The following is an 18,243-nucleotide window of genomic DNA, read 5'->3' on the forward strand; positions in this document are numbered from 1 at the left end:
GCAAATTGATTCTGCGTTTCAGTCTTTCAGTTATAAAGGAACATTCAGACCCAGAATCAATTAATGCCCGCGCGGAGAAGTCGGTACCATTATGGTGAATGTGTACGCGAGCAGTTCCTAATAGCACGCCTGTGGTGGAATTGGCATGGCAGGATTTGACATTCTGATTCGCAGAGGAAGGTGGTTGTCCCGATTCCTGTCTTTTCCTTGCCTGTGCCGAAGTTGATGGGGCATTATCCGCATCTTTGAAGGGATTTCGTACCGCCGGTTGCTGAAGTGTGTCCGCATGCAGGAGCGTGTGGTGACGAGAGTGGCATTTGGAACAGTTGTATGAACTGGTGCACCTCGTCACTGTGTGTCCTGGGGATAAACAATTCAGGCAGCCATTTGTGGATTTGACGAATTTAATCCTTTCTACCAGGTTTAAATCGCAAAAACGTGAACAGTTGCGTAATCTGTGCTCCGTAGATTTGCACATTTTACACATTGATTTTGTTGTTTGCTTGGTTACTTTGGTTTGAAAAGCACCAAGTCTTTTTGTAGGGCTTTCCGTCGACTGGCGCGACGTGTTTGATTTTTGCACTTTAGAAGTGGCATTCCCTGTAAAACCAGACACGGTTTCAAGTGTCTGGAAACGATTTGACAAGAATTTGTCCATATCCTCCCACTTGGATATGTCCGTCTTGTGGTCAATGCTCTGCTCCCATAGAGCCAACGTATTTTCAGGTAATTTTGTCGAACATAAATAGGTAATAATCGCATCCCAATTTGAAACATCGATCTGATGTGTTTTTAGAGATGCCAAGCAATTATTTATGTCGCGCTGTAAGGTTTTGATAGAGCTGCCGCACTCGCTATCTATCTTTTTTAGATTAAACAAAATTTGTAGTTGTGAGTTTACGAGAATTCGCTTATTCTTGTATCTCTCACATAGGTTTTTCCAGGCTGTTTCGAAGCCTTCATTTGTCAAGGGACATTTCCTGACGATGTCCTTTGCCTCACCTTGAGTTTTCTGATTGAGGTGGAACAACTTTTCTACCGGGCTTAGGCGACTGTTGTTTTTGTATATGGCTGTGAACAGGTCACGAAACGTTGGCCAAGATAGGTAGTCGCCCTTGAACACCTCAGTATCACAAGCTGGCAGGCGGATACTATGTTCGCGCGCGCGTTCTCCCTCAGGTTTGACTGCCCTATCTTTTTCCTCCTTCAATTTAGTTTGAATTTCAGCCATGTTCGACATGCATCTCAGGAATACGGCATATGCCGCTTTATGCTTGATCTTGACCGCTGCAATTTTCTTAGCATCGAGCGTGTCAGAGTCAAGCAATTCCTCGAGGGCGGTCTCGGCTTTTTCCCACTTAGCTTGCAACTCTTTTTGCTGTATTGCAAGAGTGTGTATAGTGTGCAGAGCCGCATTTATGTCATTAAAATCGGCCTCGAATTCGATTATTCGATCGGCCAATCTAATATATGATTCCATGTTCATGGATTAAAGTGGAAAGCGAATTAATCAAGGGATATAAAACTTGAAAACCTGAGCGAAACACCAAACCAACAACTATTAAAATTACGCAGAATTGATTATTACTTTTAATTTGTTTATTTTTGTCTGACTTTGCAGATTATTGTGCCGTAAAACAGGGAGCAGGGGGAAGCAACACCAATGTGTTTTGTGTAAATAAAGGGGGCCACTCGCCACTTCCAAGTTTAATTGTATTGTATACTAAGTGCGCGTGCTGGTATGAACTCGACGAAAAGTGAAAAACGTGTAATAAATCTTGTGCGAAAATTTATTAAGAAACTAGTGAAATTAAAGTGATGCAAAAAGAAAATTTAAATCGAATGGCGTGAAATTTTGTGTGAAAGTGAGGTTATGTGTACCTCTTCCTTGTGCTGTGTCCGGAGAGCCTTACCGCTGGTGGGGGGACAGGCCAGATAGTCACAAGGAATTAAAAACGTTAATGTTACGCGCTTGGACTTATTTTTCTTTTTGGCACTACAGTTTTTCACACTTTTCGCGGTCAGTTACAAGCACGTATGGCACTTCAAATGGATTTTCGCACTTTTTATTTATTATTTTTAACCAAAAAAATGTGGCAAGAAATATTGCACTTACTTTGAACTTTTTGGTGATTTGTATTCCGGTGTGGCAAGTAGCTTGCGATGTTGCAATTGCTTCAGCTGGCTGTAGCTTTTTCGGTGGTTTCCACGCTGTGATATAAGTATATTTATAACCTTCCACTTTTTGGTTGTCCAACTGAAGATTATGACAAAATTATCCGGAAAACTTTGTATGACAATTCCTGCAATTTGTGCGATCAGCTATGATACTTTATGATGTGGACTGTATTTTAGGTGCTTTAATTCCTTTCTCGGGGAGATAGGACCAAATGTTCGGCCGGGGTGCGTCTGCTCCTGAGTCGATGGGCGCACCGGGGTCGATCTCAGTGGGAATGTGGCGTGTGGAATAAAGGAATAGACAAACAGGCGAGAATTTCTCGTTATAATAATATGTTTTATTGAATATAAGTACAAGATTTTGGTGACAATATTACCTGCATTGACTGTATTGTAGAAAAACGGCAGAGATCCTTGGCGGCAGATGTTCGCTGGTTGGCTGTTGAAATCAAAGAGGCCGGTTGTATAGCAAGCTACAACCGTTGACCCGCAAAATCCTCCGTTTTGGAGGGGAAAGGCACCCGCACATCAACCCCGACATGCATATGCATGAGTGCTGACAAAAAGCACACATGCACGTGCATGTATATGCATGCACATGCATGAGGGTGATGTTGTGGGTGGTTATAAATTAATTCGAGTATCGATTTGCAGAGTTGCATTGGGGCGGTCGCAATCAGATGCGGAAAAGTTAGGCATCCTGCCTAAACATATTAGTAATTTTATTATTAGCAAAGCTAAATTCATACTATAAGAAATATTTAAAAGGACAAGCTTAACGTAATGTAAATACTGTCTAAAAGAAAAAATAAATGAAATGAAAATAAATGGAATTTAGGGTGCTGGAAGACTTGCTTAAAACCTCGAAGAAGAGTCCTTATTTAGGTCAGAACTTAAATATTTATATCCTTTATACACGGCCACCCTAATGCATAATTTATTTAGTTCCACATATATATGTACATATATAAATACCCTGTCATGTATTGCTAACACGCATGCATGCACACTCATATAGTCACTCACACAAATAAGCAACATAACACAGGTAACTGAGTTTTCCGTCGGATAACAAATATCCCTTGGAAAACCCCCGCATGATCTCCGGTCCGACACAACGGAGATCATTTTCTTGCATGCTGTTCCATTTCAACGACGGAGGAAGAAAGTCGCTGCTGCTGTCACGCCACATCAAACATTAAAGGTAAAATATTGTACCAAATTAACATTCAATAAATCAATTATTGTCATTATTATTAATATATTCTATTTGCCTTTTCATTTCTTTCTTACATATATATGTATTCTCCGTGCTACCACGCACTGTGGGAGAAGATACATTGGTCCTTTCTCCCCGAGAAATCTTACAAGCGACCAGAACTTGAACCTACAGTCCACATCACAAAAAAGGCAAATCAAGATCATCATATATCTAAGCAATAACACTTCCACACAAGACCTTCGACATTTTTCATATCAAAAAATAAGACCTTCGAGAGAAATTTCTACACAAACCACCACAACACAAAGAAAGAGGCAAAAATAACGCAACAACAAAACAAGTTATTTGGTTATCAATTCAAACGCACAGTGACATTTTTTTTTAGTGAATTGTGTTCATACGGCCTTTTGTCTATCAGCTATATCCCCAAAATTGTGACATATATTGGAGTGGCCATACGAATAAGCGCAGTTTCGGCGTCGGATTCGTGGTGGGAGAGAGACTTTGTCGCCAAGTTCTGGCGTTCACACCTGTGGACGAACGTCTTGCCGCTATCTGAATAAAAGCAAAATTTTTTAATATAACATTCATCTGCGCCCATGCACCGACAGAGGAGAAAGACGATGAGGTGAAAGACACTTTTATGAACAATTAGAACGCACATACGAGCGCTGCCCCCGTCACGATATAAAAGTCGTGCTTGGTGACTTTAACGCCAGGGTGGGCCAAGAAGGTGTTTTTGGCCCTACAGTCGGAAAATTCAGCCTACACAATGAAACTTCTCCTAACGGACTGAGGCTGATTGACTTTGCCGGTGCTCGAAACATGGTCATATATACAGCACGAGGTTCATGCATAAAAAGATACATCAAGCTACATGGCTGTCTCCTGATCGAAATACTCGCAATCAGATCGATCACGTTGTGATAGACGGACGGCATACCTCCAGTGTTTTAGATGTGCGCACGATCCGAGGACCTAACATCGACTCGGACCATTATCTCGTTGCAGCCAAAATACGCACCCGCCTCAACGCGGCTAAAACCAAGGAACATAAAACACAAGGGAAGCTAGACGTCGAAAAGCTTCAATCACAACAGACTGCCAATGATTTCGCAACTCGACTCTCACACCTGCTCTCTGAGAGCACAACTAATCCTGGAGGAATACAGGAGCAGTGGTAGCATATTTCCAAAGCACTTCGTACTGCCGCCGAGGGAAAAATTGGTTACCGGCGACCACGAAAAAACAACTGGTACGATGAAGAATGCCGCGTTGCAACTGAAAGAAAAGACGCTGCCTACAGGGCTACATTAAAAGCGATAGCGTGAACGCTATCCTGAGTTAAAAAAGGAAGCGAGAGGCCTTTTCAGGAAGAAAAAAACAGAAGCAGAAAGGCGTGAGAGCGAGGAGCTTGAGCTGCTAGCCACCAGGAATAACGCCCGAAAATTTTACCAAAAAATACGGCGACAGACGGAAGGTTTTAAGACCGGAGCAAACTCCTGTAGAAACGAAAACGGCGACCTTGTAACTGATGTCCATAGAGTGCTTAGATTATGGAGGAAACACTTCTCTGTTCTCCTAAATGGAGGCAGCAATTCAGCGCGCAGAGATGAAGAACCCGATCCCGCAATCGATGATGATGCAATATATGTCCCCCGCCCGATTATGACGAAGTTAGAATAGCAATAACCAGATTGAAAAACAACAAGGCCGTGGGCGCTGATGAATTGCCTGCGGAGCTATTCAAGTACGGCGGCGAGGAGTTGGTAAGGCGCATGCAGCAGCTTCTTAGCAAAATATGGGCGGAAGAGTGCATGCGCGACGGTTGGAATCTAAGTGGTCTTTGCCCCGTCCACAAGAAGGGGGATACTGCAAAATGCACCAACTATCGTGGTATCAGCCTCCTCAATATCGCATATAAGTTTCTTTCAAGTGTATTGTGCGAAAGTCTGAAGCCCACCGTGAACCGGCTGATTGGACCTTATCAGTGCGGCTTCAGACCTGGTAAATCTACCATCGACCAGATTTTCACAATGCGCCAAATCTCGGAAAAAACCCGTGAAAAGAGAATCGACACACATCACCTCTTCGTTGACTTTAAAGCCGCCTTCGACAGCACGAAAAGGAGCTGCCTATATACCGCTATGTCTGAATTTGGTTTCCTCGCAAAACTTATACAGCTGTGCAAAATGACGTTGAGCAACACCATCAGCTCAGTCAGAATTGGGAAGGACCTCTCCGAGCCGTTCGAAACTAAACGAGGTTTCAGACAGTGTGACCCCCTATCGTGCGATTTCTTTAATTTGATGCTGGAGAAAATTATACTAGCTGCAGAACTCAACCGCACTGGAACAATGTACTATAAAAGCGTGCAATTACTGGCATACTCCAAACTGGAAAAAGAAGCGGTAAAGATGGGTTTGATGGTGAATGAGGACGAAACGAAGTACCTGCTGTCATCGAACAAAGAGTTAGCGCATATGCGCCTTGGCAACCACGCTACTGTTGGCAGCCATAATTTCGAAATAGTAAAAGACTTCGTTTATTTGGGAACCAGCATCAACACTAGCAACAACATCAGCACTGAAATCCAGCGAAGAATCAATCTTGCCAATAAATGCTACTTTGGACTGGGTAGGCAATTGAAAAGTAAAGTCCTCTCCCGGCGAACGAAAATCATACTCTACAAGTCACCTATCGTACCCGTCCTGCTATATGGGGCAGAAGCATGGACCATGACAACAGCAGATGAAGCGGCTTTGGGAGTGTTCGAGAGAAAAGTTCTTCGAAAGATTTATGGACCTCTACGCGTTGGCGAGTACCGAAGAAGATTTAATGATGAGCTGTACGAGCTATACGCAGACATCAACATAGTCCAGCGAATTAAAACGCAGCGGCTGCGCTGGCTAGGCCATGTTATGCGAATGAAAGATGATGCTCCGGCCAAGAAAGTGTTTCTATCGGAACCCGCCTATGGAAGCAGAGGTAGAGGGCGGCCCCCGCTCCGTTGGAAGGACCAGGTGAAAAACGATTAAACTCCCTTGGTGTGACCAATTGGCGCCGGTTTGCGGAGCGAAGGAGCGACTGGCGCGCCTTGTTGGACGGCCATAACCGTTTAGACGGTTAAGCGCCAATTAAGTAAGTAAGTAAGTATATCCCCCCACCCGCGGTAAGGTATAGATGACAGAGCTTAAGGTAATATAGTGCAGTTTTTTTTTTCAAATTTTCTTTTAAATTGATACTGCACTATTTTCTGTTTCACATAACCATACTTCCATTTGGGTACTTCAGTTTTGTTAATTTTCAACAATAACAAAAACACACCGTTTTAGGTGCTTAAGTACAAAAAAGAAGACAATCTCGCTTCAAATGAATAGAGGCTGGGACGAGTAGTCAAACTACATCCCGGATCAGACGACCTTGTTGAACTAGTAGACATCGCGACCGAAAAAGGTCAAATCACAAGGCCTTTGACCAAACTGGTGCTTCTTCTTGGACTAACTACATAAGAAAAACAACGATATGCATTCCAAATTTTGCTAATGCGTTCGCTAATTTTCTACCAAAAAAAACGAACTTTGATGAAAAACTAAACAGCAAAAAAACCCGTTATACCCATTCGCAGGCGGGTATAATTAGTAGATATCAACCGATATCCTTAAAACTACTCAATAAGAGTACAAATAATGCCTTGCATTCAGTTTCATACAATGATTTTAAACCATTGCAGTAAAAAACTAGTGTAGTGCAATTTTACAATACATTAATAATACAAAAAGAAAAAAACAGATGAGCTTTACTACGTCAATGAAAATAAAGAAAATCCATATTCGAAACTTGTACATTTGTTTTTTCCAATAATAATACTTTTTTCAGTTTAATTGCTTTCCTTTTTTCTCATAATAACTCACAACATTTTTTGTTGGAAAAAGCACGACAAAAACAAAACTGCAATTAACTTTGCACAAACCTACTCATATAACTGATCGCTTCTGCGATCATTTCTTGCTTTTCCAGCCCAAAAACTAGAAAGAAAACTTAAATGCACACTTTTAAACGATCTTACATTATTCCGGGACGTAGGGGGCATATATTCCAAGGTATTGGTTTCTTCCCTGAAAGCTCAAGCATTTGTTTTTGGGGTGGTTCATTAATGCGGTTTGCAATTATTTGTGCACTACAAGCATTTCATATCAAATTGCATAATCTAAAAAGAAAAGAAAACAAGAAGTTATCGAAATGATTAATTTAACACAAGTTATACAATTTTACAACTTGTTATTACTTACCATCATGTTTATTATGTAATGACATTCTTCTTCTTCCATTTTCTTTCACTTGACACTTCAAATTCGCCGTGTGGTGTTGCCATATCAGCAAAATAAATGAACACCAATCTTCAGTATGCGTGTTCCCGAGGCACACCACAGGCAACAATTTTTTCATCAATATTCACAATTAAATGATTCCTGAATATTTTACTGAATCTTTTTATAAAAATAACCACGAATGGCAAATGAAATATGGAAAACGCGAAAAGTTAAGAATGGCTTACAATTAAAAGTTATTTAGCAAGATTTTTTGCCGAATACCACAAAAACTAGCCTGAAATGCGAAACTTTTCTTGGGTGGCAGGAAGCTTGTGACAAAAGTAGTCACAAAATAAAAATAAAGCTACAAACTTTCGATCATATTCGAAATAACAAATGTTTCGGTCGTAGTCAAAATTACAAGTTTTCGGCCTTAGCACAGAAGGTGGAGTTGCCAGCCACATAAAGGCATGTTATAGGGTCAATATAATTTTACGAAATAACAAAATTATTAAAGTATTCGCCACCCAACCAAAATTCATTTTAAAATAAAACATTTTATTAAAATTAAAACCAAAAATAACAAAATAAGTCCAATTTGCACGGAGACCCGTCCTCTTCGTCTGGATATAACCTTAAATCTCATGAAGTTGAAATCTGGGACGGAGACTTGGCCTCTTTGTCCAGATGGAAAATAATCTTAAAATTGTCGAAATCTGGAACGGAGACATGTCCTATTCGTCCAGACTACGAAAAACTCGAAATCCAAACGAGGTTTATACTAATAAAGTGCGTTGAATTGTAACCCGTTCTTGTTTTTCAGCGCCCGTAGTTGATTGATAATAGAGGCCGCTGTAGGAAGAAAAGAAGCTTCCTACAGCGGCCTCTATTATCAATCAACTACGGGCGCGATCAGCCAATACATATTTGTTCAAAATAAACAAAAAATTAAATCTAGTTTTTAAGTACTACATGTGCGTGGCAGCTGAAGCATGGAATTCCTCCCACAGATGTTGCTTACCGCAAGGGGCCGGCATGTTTAGGTCAGCACCTGAATATTTATATCCTTTATACACGGCCACCCTAATGCATAATTTATTTAGTTGCACATTTATATGTACATATATAAATACCCTGTCATGTATTGCTAACACGCATGCATATACACTCATATAGTCACTCACACAAATAAGCAACATAACACCGGTAACTGAGTTTTCCATCGGATAACAAATATCCCTTGGAAACCCCCCGCTTGATCACCGGTCCGACACAAAGGAGATCATTTTCTTGCTTGCTGTTCCATTTCAACCACGGAGGAAGAAAGTCGCTGCTACTGTCACGCCTCATCAAACATCAAAGGTAAAATATTGTACCAAATTAACATTCAATAAATCAATTATTGTCATTATTATTAACATATTCTATTTATATATACCGTGCGAGAATATACAGTCCTAATAGAACTTATACCCAAAAATACGTAAATACAACCAAAGCGTCAATAGCAGATAGTTGGAAAACTATCGAGCAAAACCCATGAGCTGAAGACTTACCAAGTCTGCGTAAAAAATTCAGTGACTTAAAAAAAATATAAACATATTTAGTTGTTAAAGAAGAGCCTGAGGTAACAGAACCGATTGGTAAAACACCAGTGAATGCAGAAACAATGACAACTTTTAATCTGGTAACAGCCACTAAAGTCATCCCAACATTCAGTGGTAACTTTAAAGAACTCAACAATTTCTTAGGGCTGATTGAGTTCTACCATGACAACCTTGCGGATCGGATCAAGCTCAAAAGACGATCCTTATCAAATTCTTACTAGCCACTAAACTGGCGGAACAGGTAAAAAATAAAATTTTGACCGAAGTAACACCTCACAACTTGGAAACACTGAGAACAAGTCTTAAAGATGCATTCCGATCAAACAAGACCGTTCCTGGGTTGCATGCAGAAATCACTAGAACTCTACAGGGTTCTCAGACGATCTCCAACTTTGCTTCCCGTATACGGAATTGGATAGCTTCCTTCAATGAAGTACAAATATCTGAGCAAGGAAGTGAACACAGGGAAATCATCGTTAAATTAAACGACCAAATTGGTCTAACTGCTTTCAAAAAGGGGTGGCAGAGCCGCATAAGACACTAGTAGCAGCGGCGAGACCAAAAAAGATGATAGAAGCAATCCGTATCGCAAGCGAAATAACCACTAGTTCAAAAATTATAAAAACACATTCAAACCCAAAAGCAATAACTTCAACTACAGAAACTCCAATGACAATAGTCAAAACAGATGGCCAACTAACAACAATCAAAATAGGCGCTATGGGCAGGGAAACTCATATATCCCGAGCCATCAGGACTCGGGACCACAAAACCAAAGACCATAGGATTCCTGGGGGAAGGAACCACCACAAACTTCATAAAAGCAAGGATAAACGCGAAGATAGTAGCGCTGCTGGTTGATTCAGGAGCTGATAACTCGGTGAAGAGAAAGTTGTTCCAAAGAACGTCTCCACAATAAACTCACGTTGCAAAATAAGAGGCATCCCAAATTGTACAATAACTGCAAGTAAAGCCGTTGCAATTGATATCAATTGTCAAGATCATAAAATAAAAATAAATTCTACATTCTGCATCACATAAGCAACTTAGAGGCAAATGGAGTTCTAGGCAGAGACTTCCTAATAAATTAGAAATGTAAAATTTATTACGATTCGAATACACAACATATCAACTAAAGGACAGCCAAATCACATTACCAATGTACATGCGGCTAGATGATTTTAAAACTGGATGGAACCAATATAAAATAATTATTAAAAGTATGGAAAACGAAATTGCCATACCGAAAATAACAAGAGGCTTATGACGGTGAGGGATGAACTAGCATTAGACAACGAGTCGAGTAGTGACAAAAATGCAATATTAGAAATATGCAAAAGATATCAACATATATTTCACATTAGTGGTGGGATTATTTTCGAATAAACGTTAGTCGAATAAACGAATAAATTTATTCGTTTCAAATAATCCGAGTAACATTTATTCAACTTTTTATTCGTTTCCATTAATTTTAATTCCTTTCCTTATTATTCGAATAGTGCGTACTATTCGAATAGATCGAAATAAAATTAAAAAATTCTGTTTATCTCACACTCTTCGCTTGTACATATGAGCATGCACATGTATGTATACATACATAATGTGTATAGATGCATATGTGCATACATTTTTTTCTTTTTGGGGTTGCTTTGTTAGTATTCATTTATTTAGTTATATTTACGTAACTGTTTATGCCTTGGTTGCCTGGGGGGCTTGAATGGTCGCCGCTTGGTGAAACCCTCGATTGGTGAGCACCTCAGCTGGGTTCGTGCAGATGGTGGTGTCTTTTGCTGTGAGTTCCACTGCAGTCGGTTTATGTCAGACGAATAACTTTTCACAGTGCGTAATCTTTAGGTACTTCAAGCTTTAATGTTAGCAAAATAATAATCACTGTTCATAGATTTTAGTGTGTAAAACTATTTTTATAAATGGTTAAATAAAATGTACAGCCAACCGGAAAACTAATGATTGTTAGGAAAAAATGATGATGGTGATTTTATAGCTTCAATGCAAAGCGTAACTTGCCACTCAAACGCTCATTAATAATATCGTTTTGAAGATATTGATAACGCCTGGACAGCCTTCAATTTCCAAACACTTCAAGGTTCTGACTGAATCGCCGCACTCTAATTAATGCTCGGAACAAGTATGCGCGATTATCACAAATTTCGTATGGCCAGTGCACTTTAGTTGGCGAGATTCCCATAGAGGGATTTCACTCGTTTGAAACGCGTGTAACAATAAGATTTATGGTGTATAAAAACCGTGATTATCGTAGGGTTTGTGCAGCAAAGGATTTTTTATGAGTTGCACTCGAAAGAAAAATTTTGGTAAGAAAATTTTAAGCAAAAGAATTCTCGACATTGATTTATGATTTTTTTCAATTTTCAATAATGACTATAGAAGTTGGCTGCTCTTCGTGGCTGAGTTGCCCATGCGAGATTGAATTGACGTGGTGAAATTCTAGGTGACTTGTTGGCGTATAAAATGGATTGTTTGATACGATGATGTGATGCTACGCGTGGTCGCGTAAACCCTGCCTCCCCTAGGCGTACAAAGCGCCTATTGTTTGCCGTAGCTCTCGCAGAGCTCGTGTGGAGTGTTAGTAAGGCGTTGTCGGGATTTGAGTCGATTCTTCTATAACGTGTATGTAGTGGACTGTAGTAGAGTCGGGGGAGTTAGAGAGCCGCGAGGGCTCAAGTCAGGTTCAGAAGCCGGCAAAAAACACAGTTTTGTGATTGGCCTGGTGAGAACGCCACTATGGGTGCGTACGTTGACAACTCGGATGTGTCCGTCTCTTCCGAGATGTGTGTCTTCCACACGTCCTAGACGCCATTCGGTAGGGGAGGGTTGTCTTCCTTGATGACTACGAGGTCCCCCATTCGAGGCGGAGCTTGGGTCATCTTCCATCGATATCGCTTGTACAGATCCATGAGATAGTCATTCTTCCAGCGTTTGCTGGACTGATGATGTAAAACTTTCAACCGTTCCCAGCGGTTAATCATAGAGAGGTGTTCGTAGTTCGGTTCGTGGATGGGGAGCAGGGGCGCACCTCGGAGGAAATTACCAGCTGTGAGGGCAGTGAAATCCGCTGGGTCTTGAGACAACTGGGAGATGGGGCGAGAGTTTAAAACCGCCTCTATTCTAGCTAATAAAGTAGAGAACTCTTCGAACGTGAAGATGTTGGTCCCGGCGACTTTTTTAAAGTGGATCTTAAAACTTTTGACCGCGGATTCCCATAGACCTCCCATGTGGGGAGCGCCAGGGGGATGAATTGCCAGTTGATGCCTTGCGGAGCATACTTCTGGACTTCTGGTCAGAAGAAACTTCCCTGAGAAATGATATGAACTCCTTTTCCGTGGCACGTTTAGCTCCTACGAAGGTGTTGCCATTGTCGCTCATCATTTTGCTGGGGTATCCTCGGCGTCCGACGAAGCGGGCAAAGGCGGCGATAAAATGCTTGGCCGGTGAGATCGGAACATAATACCAAGTGGACGGGTTTGGTGGCGAAGCAGACAAAGACGGACACGTATCTCTTCATTATCTTGGGAGACCGGAGCACAGAAGCCTTGATCTGAAAGGGGCCGGCGAAGTCTAAACCATGTCGTTGTAAAGGGAGGAGCAAAGGTGCATCGTTCCGGGGGTAAAGCTGCCATTATTTGAGAACGTGTCTGTTGTTTGTGGATCGTGCAGATTTTGCACTGAAATACACATTTTTTCAGCTGAGGTTTGAGACGGAGGGTATAGAACTCCTGCCTCATAGCTTGTTGCAGGAGGCCGATGTCCGCATGGAGGAAGGCCTCGTGTAGAAACCTTATATATAGGGTAGTAAATCGAGCCTTTTCGGGGAGAATGGTGGGATGACATTCATAGCAGGTCATGTTGGCGTGTATTAATCGTCCGTTGGCACGGATAATCCCGTTTGTATCCAGAAAGGGGTGAAGTACCAGTAGGGGACTTCGCCTTCCGATTGGTTTTGAGTTTTCGAGGTAAGCTCGTTCGGAAGCGAAAAATCTCGACTGAGTCAAGATCAGCAGATCAGGGTTTTCGCGTGCGTGAGATCGGCGTGAGAGAGGACGGGACCGTTTGGGGTATGACTTTTCAATATGTACGCTGTTACGCGTAAGGCGCGGGGATAGGAGGAAAACCGTTCTAAGACATCTTCGGTTTCTGCCGCTGCGTGCAATGCCTCTACTCGGCGGAGTTCGGGGGGTGCAATATTTCTGGCCTTTGGTGCTGGCCAGTCCTCGAGGGGCCTAGAAAGCCACTCAGGTCCGTTCCACCATAGGGATGAGCTAACTATCTCGAGGGGGGTGCATCCTCTCGTGCCCATATCCGCGGGATTATCCTTGCTGCGCACATGTCGCCAAGTGGCATTATCTATCAGGTCGATGATCTGCGCGGTTCGGTTGGAGACGTAGGTTTTCCAGGAATGAGGTGGCTTCTCTAGCCATGCTAGAACAACCTCGGAGTCAGACCACATGGTTAACTTTCGCTGATTGAGGCCGAGATGGGATTGGACAACTGCGACTAACTTGGCTTATAAGACCGCGCCGCATAACTCCAGTCGTGGCAAACTTATGGTTTTTATGGGGGCCACTTTCCCTTTAGACACTAAAAGGTGAGAGAAGACTTGAGTTTCTACGGTGGTTCTTACATAAAGTGTCACACAGTAAGCCTTTTTGGAGGCGTCGCAGAAGCCATGGAGCTCGACAGCCTGGTCGGGGTGGTAATTATCCAACGTGGGATGTGAATGACCGAGATATCCGGGAGATTTTCGGCGAACTGCGCCCATTTGATGAGGCGTAGGGGTTTTACTTGTTCATCCCAGTCGGTCCCGTCTAGCCATAGTTCTTGCATGAGCATCTTCGCTTGGATCATTATGGTCGTCAGCCACCATGCGGTGTCGAAAAGTTTCGCAATGGAGGAGAGGATTTGCCTTTTTGTAGCTGCCGTGGATGCCAGGTTGGACTCAGCAGTGTATGAGAACCTATAGGGTTCCATTTCGGAACCGCTGCAAAATGATGTGCGCTTGCACATCAAACACCAAACACGAATTTTAATTTAGTTTTTCTTTTCACTTTATTTAAGATAAATTAATAATTGTAATACAATAAATATTTTTAGTTTACTTTTGCACTTATTTTAGTTTTCCTTCAGTTTGTACTTTCCCATTAAAAGTTTAGTTTATTAGCACAGGTCTTTCTTTCTTGTCCAGATTTTTAATAATGGCGCTGAAATATGAAAATGCCGATGTCACTCTTGGAACTCGTCATTTTCATGTTTTACCCCACATATATCGTATTCTCTCTTACATGCTATATTTCAATGCTCATGAGGTATTATCGTGTATTTGGTTTTTTCTGTTTGTAATATTCACAATTAAATACGTCATTGTGAACGACACTATTGCGATGTTACCATATAGTTTATGAAAAGCTAATTTGGGGGATTTTACCCTTACATCAATCACCCTTTTTGGGGAAAAGAAGAATTGTCAAAGTGATCAGTTTTGTTACATTCTTCTTTGGCCATAAACTTATAAAAATTGTTGCGAACAAACGAATATATATTTATATTAGGGTGTACCTTCCCTTTTTAATTCGTTGGTTCGGAACCATTTTTGTTATTAATTGAAAAAGATTTTATATATTGAATACTCAAATTGTAGTTACATTTTGTAGTTTATTGTAACTTAAATGAAAGCTATAAATATTAATAATATTTTAATTTACGACAAAATTAGTGAATGTTTCTTTTTCTTTTGTAGATATTTGTGTTTTATATTCAATTTAAAGTTTTACATTTCTGTTACATATTAAATATGTATTTTTTGTGTTGTGAACAATTTTTATGAAATAGGTTTTTTTTTTGAATATACAAAATTTGTGTTATTTTCTCTTTTTTTTTTTTTGTTTTAACAGTTTTGAGGCTTCTTGGCTGCTTAAATGCTAGTAAGAAAATTTTGGATTTGTTTTTCAATCAAATTTAAAGTAAAAGTATTGAAGTAATGTTAATTTATGTGCTACTTTTCCTTTGTTTTTAACTTCATCGAAAATAGTTACGTTGGGTTCGTTAATTTTGGTTATAATAAACGGACCTTGATAAATATTTTCGTGTTTATGATGTGGTTCTTTCTGTAAAAGTACTTTATCTCCGATTTTTACAATTACAGGTCGTGCCGTTTTATCGTACAGGTTTTTACTTTGTAATTTATTTTTATTAATCAAATTTTGTGCCATTTTGTGCATTTTCTGCATCCTAAACTTAACTTATTTGGCATAGTTTTCGACGTTATAAATTGGGTCAATTTTTTCTTTTGTCAATTCATTAGGCAAAGTTGCCTTTTTCCCAAAACCTAACTCGAAAGGAGAAAATTGATTGTAGAAAACTGTGCTACTCGTAGTGTTGTGTAGGAAAGTAAAATATTTTAAATAAACATCCCAATCAGAAAAAGTGTCTTTTAAATATGCACGTAAGTATTTATTAAAAACTCTATGATTACGTTCAATCGTGCCAACAGTTTCGTAATGGTATGCAGTAGAAAAATTATTTTCAATATTTAGAAGTTTAGTTAATTCTTCGAATAATTCATTTTTAAATTCTGTACCTAAATCTGATTTTATGGCATTCGTTGTGCCGTAAGTTAAAATGAATCCTTCAAAAATTGCTGAAGCGATTGTGTTTGCCGATTTGTCTGCACAGCGACTGTTACCAGGTATTTAGTCATGTCGCAAATCATGGTAAGTGCGAACTTGTTACCATATTTGGACTCAAGTAGGGGTCCTATTGTGTCAATTACTAGTATGTCAAATGGTTTACAAGGGGTTGGTGTTAAAACAAGTTTTTCTTTTGTTTAGGCTTAACCTTGTTTAAGAGACAATCTTTACAATTTTTGATATATTTCGATATATCGCGAGTCATATCTTTCCAATAAAACTTTGTTCGTAGTTTTGCGTAAAGTCTTTTCATTCCGCAATGCCCACCAGAAATGGGATCATTATGGTAAATTTTCATCAGTTTTAATTTTGTATCCTCATCTGTTACTGTCTCCACTGGATCTGTTAGTATAATTTCTAATGATTTTAAAATTTTATTTCCAATATTTTTGAAATTTGTAATAGTATAATGTTCGAACAAAATATTGTTTTTAGGCCACTCAATTTGCTTAATTTTGTGTTTGCCGGCTTCTGATTCAAGCCTCGAAAGTAATTTCTCTAAAGTCATTATTTCGTTAACAAGCTCAAAACTAAGTAACTCGAGATTCTTATGTTTAATATGCGCAAAAATACTTAAATTTGTTGTTTTATTATTTTTATCGTACGTAATTGCAGATCTTAATCGTGGAATCTTTTTTGAAAAATTAAATGAAAATTTTTCGTAGACATGTAAAGTAATTTGTTTTTCGTCGTTTTTGTCTGTTTTAATATGAAGATTATTGTCGTTTTCCGTTTTGTCATTGATCGTGTCTGAACTGCTAAAATTTGTTTGTTCGATTGCTTAATCTCATCGATTGTAATACGCGATAGTGCATCGGCACCAACGTTTGATTTACCCTTTATGTAAACTATAGTAAAGTTATATTCTGCTAATTCTAATCTTATTCTTGAAAGTTTTGAAGATGGGTCTTTCATATTGAATAAGTATACTAGAGGTCTATGGTCTGATTTTACAATAAAATGGGTGCCATAAACGTATGGTCGAAATTGCTTGATTGCAAAGTAAATAGCTAAAAGTTCCAATTCTATTATTGGTTTTTTCTGTTCGGCTTTATTAAATGCTTTAGAAGCGAAGCAAATTGGTAAGTCACTACCTTGTTGTTCTTGACTCAAAATAGCGCCACATCCAGTTGTGGAAGCATCAACATTAATAATGAATTGTTTGGTAAAATGTGGGTATTGAAGTAATATTGGTGAAAGTAACGCTGCTTTCAGAGACAAAAATGCTCTTACGCACTCAACATCCCATACAAATTCAACTCTTTTTTGCTTAATCGGTTTAGAGGCGCTGCCAGAGACGCAAAGTTAGGTATAAACCGTCTGTAATAGTTTGCAAACGCGACGAATCGTCGTACCGCGTCTTTATCAGTCGGTTTTGTATACTTTTTAATTGCGTTTATTTTAGAGTCGTCTGGCAACAAACCTTTGGCTGAACATTTGTGACCTAAAAATGTAACTTCTGGTCGTAAAAAGTTGCATTTATTTGGGTTAAGTTTGAGATTGAAAGACCTACAAGTATCAAAAATTTTTGAAAGATTTTTAATGTGGTGTACTTCACTACAACCTATGACGATAATATCGTCGACGTGCAGGAATGCGACGTTGGGTGGTATACCCGAAAAAGCTATTGTCATCATTCGTGAGAATGAATTTGGTGCTATGTTTAAACCGAATGGAAGCACTTTCCATCTAAATGCGCTGACCTAGGTGCTGAAAGAAGTAATGTCACGTGAGTCAGGATGCAAGGGGATTTGATGAAATCCTGAAAAAAGATCTAATGTGGAAAAATACTTTGCTCTACCGAGATTGTCTAAAATATCGTCAACTCTAGCGAGTGGGAATTTATCAGCAATGAGTTTTTTGTTTACTGCGCAAAAATCTACGCACATACGACAAGCTTTTTGACCATTAGTATCTTTCTTTGGGACTACAATCAAAGGACTATTGTATTTCGAATAACTGGGTTCAATCAAATCGTTGTCTAACAATTTATGTACTTGGCGATTTATTTCTTTACGTTGAGAGTATGGCAATCTATAGTTTTTAACATATACCGGTTCGTTGTCTGTCAATCTTAATTTTTGCTCGCAGAAGTTATTTAAAGTCATTTTGTCCCTGTCAAGAGCGTAAATGTCGGCATAATCTATGCAAAGGTGAAGTAATTTACTTTGAGCATGTTGAAGTATTTGATTTTTTAAAATCGA

Source organism: Eurosta solidaginis, chromosome 2 (genome assembly GCF_040869045.1).
Source record: "Eurosta solidaginis isolate ZX-2024a chromosome 2, ASM4086904v1, whole genome shotgun sequence".
NCBI classification, from domain to species: Eukaryota; Metazoa; Arthropoda; class Insecta; order Diptera; family Tephritidae; genus Eurosta; species Eurosta solidaginis.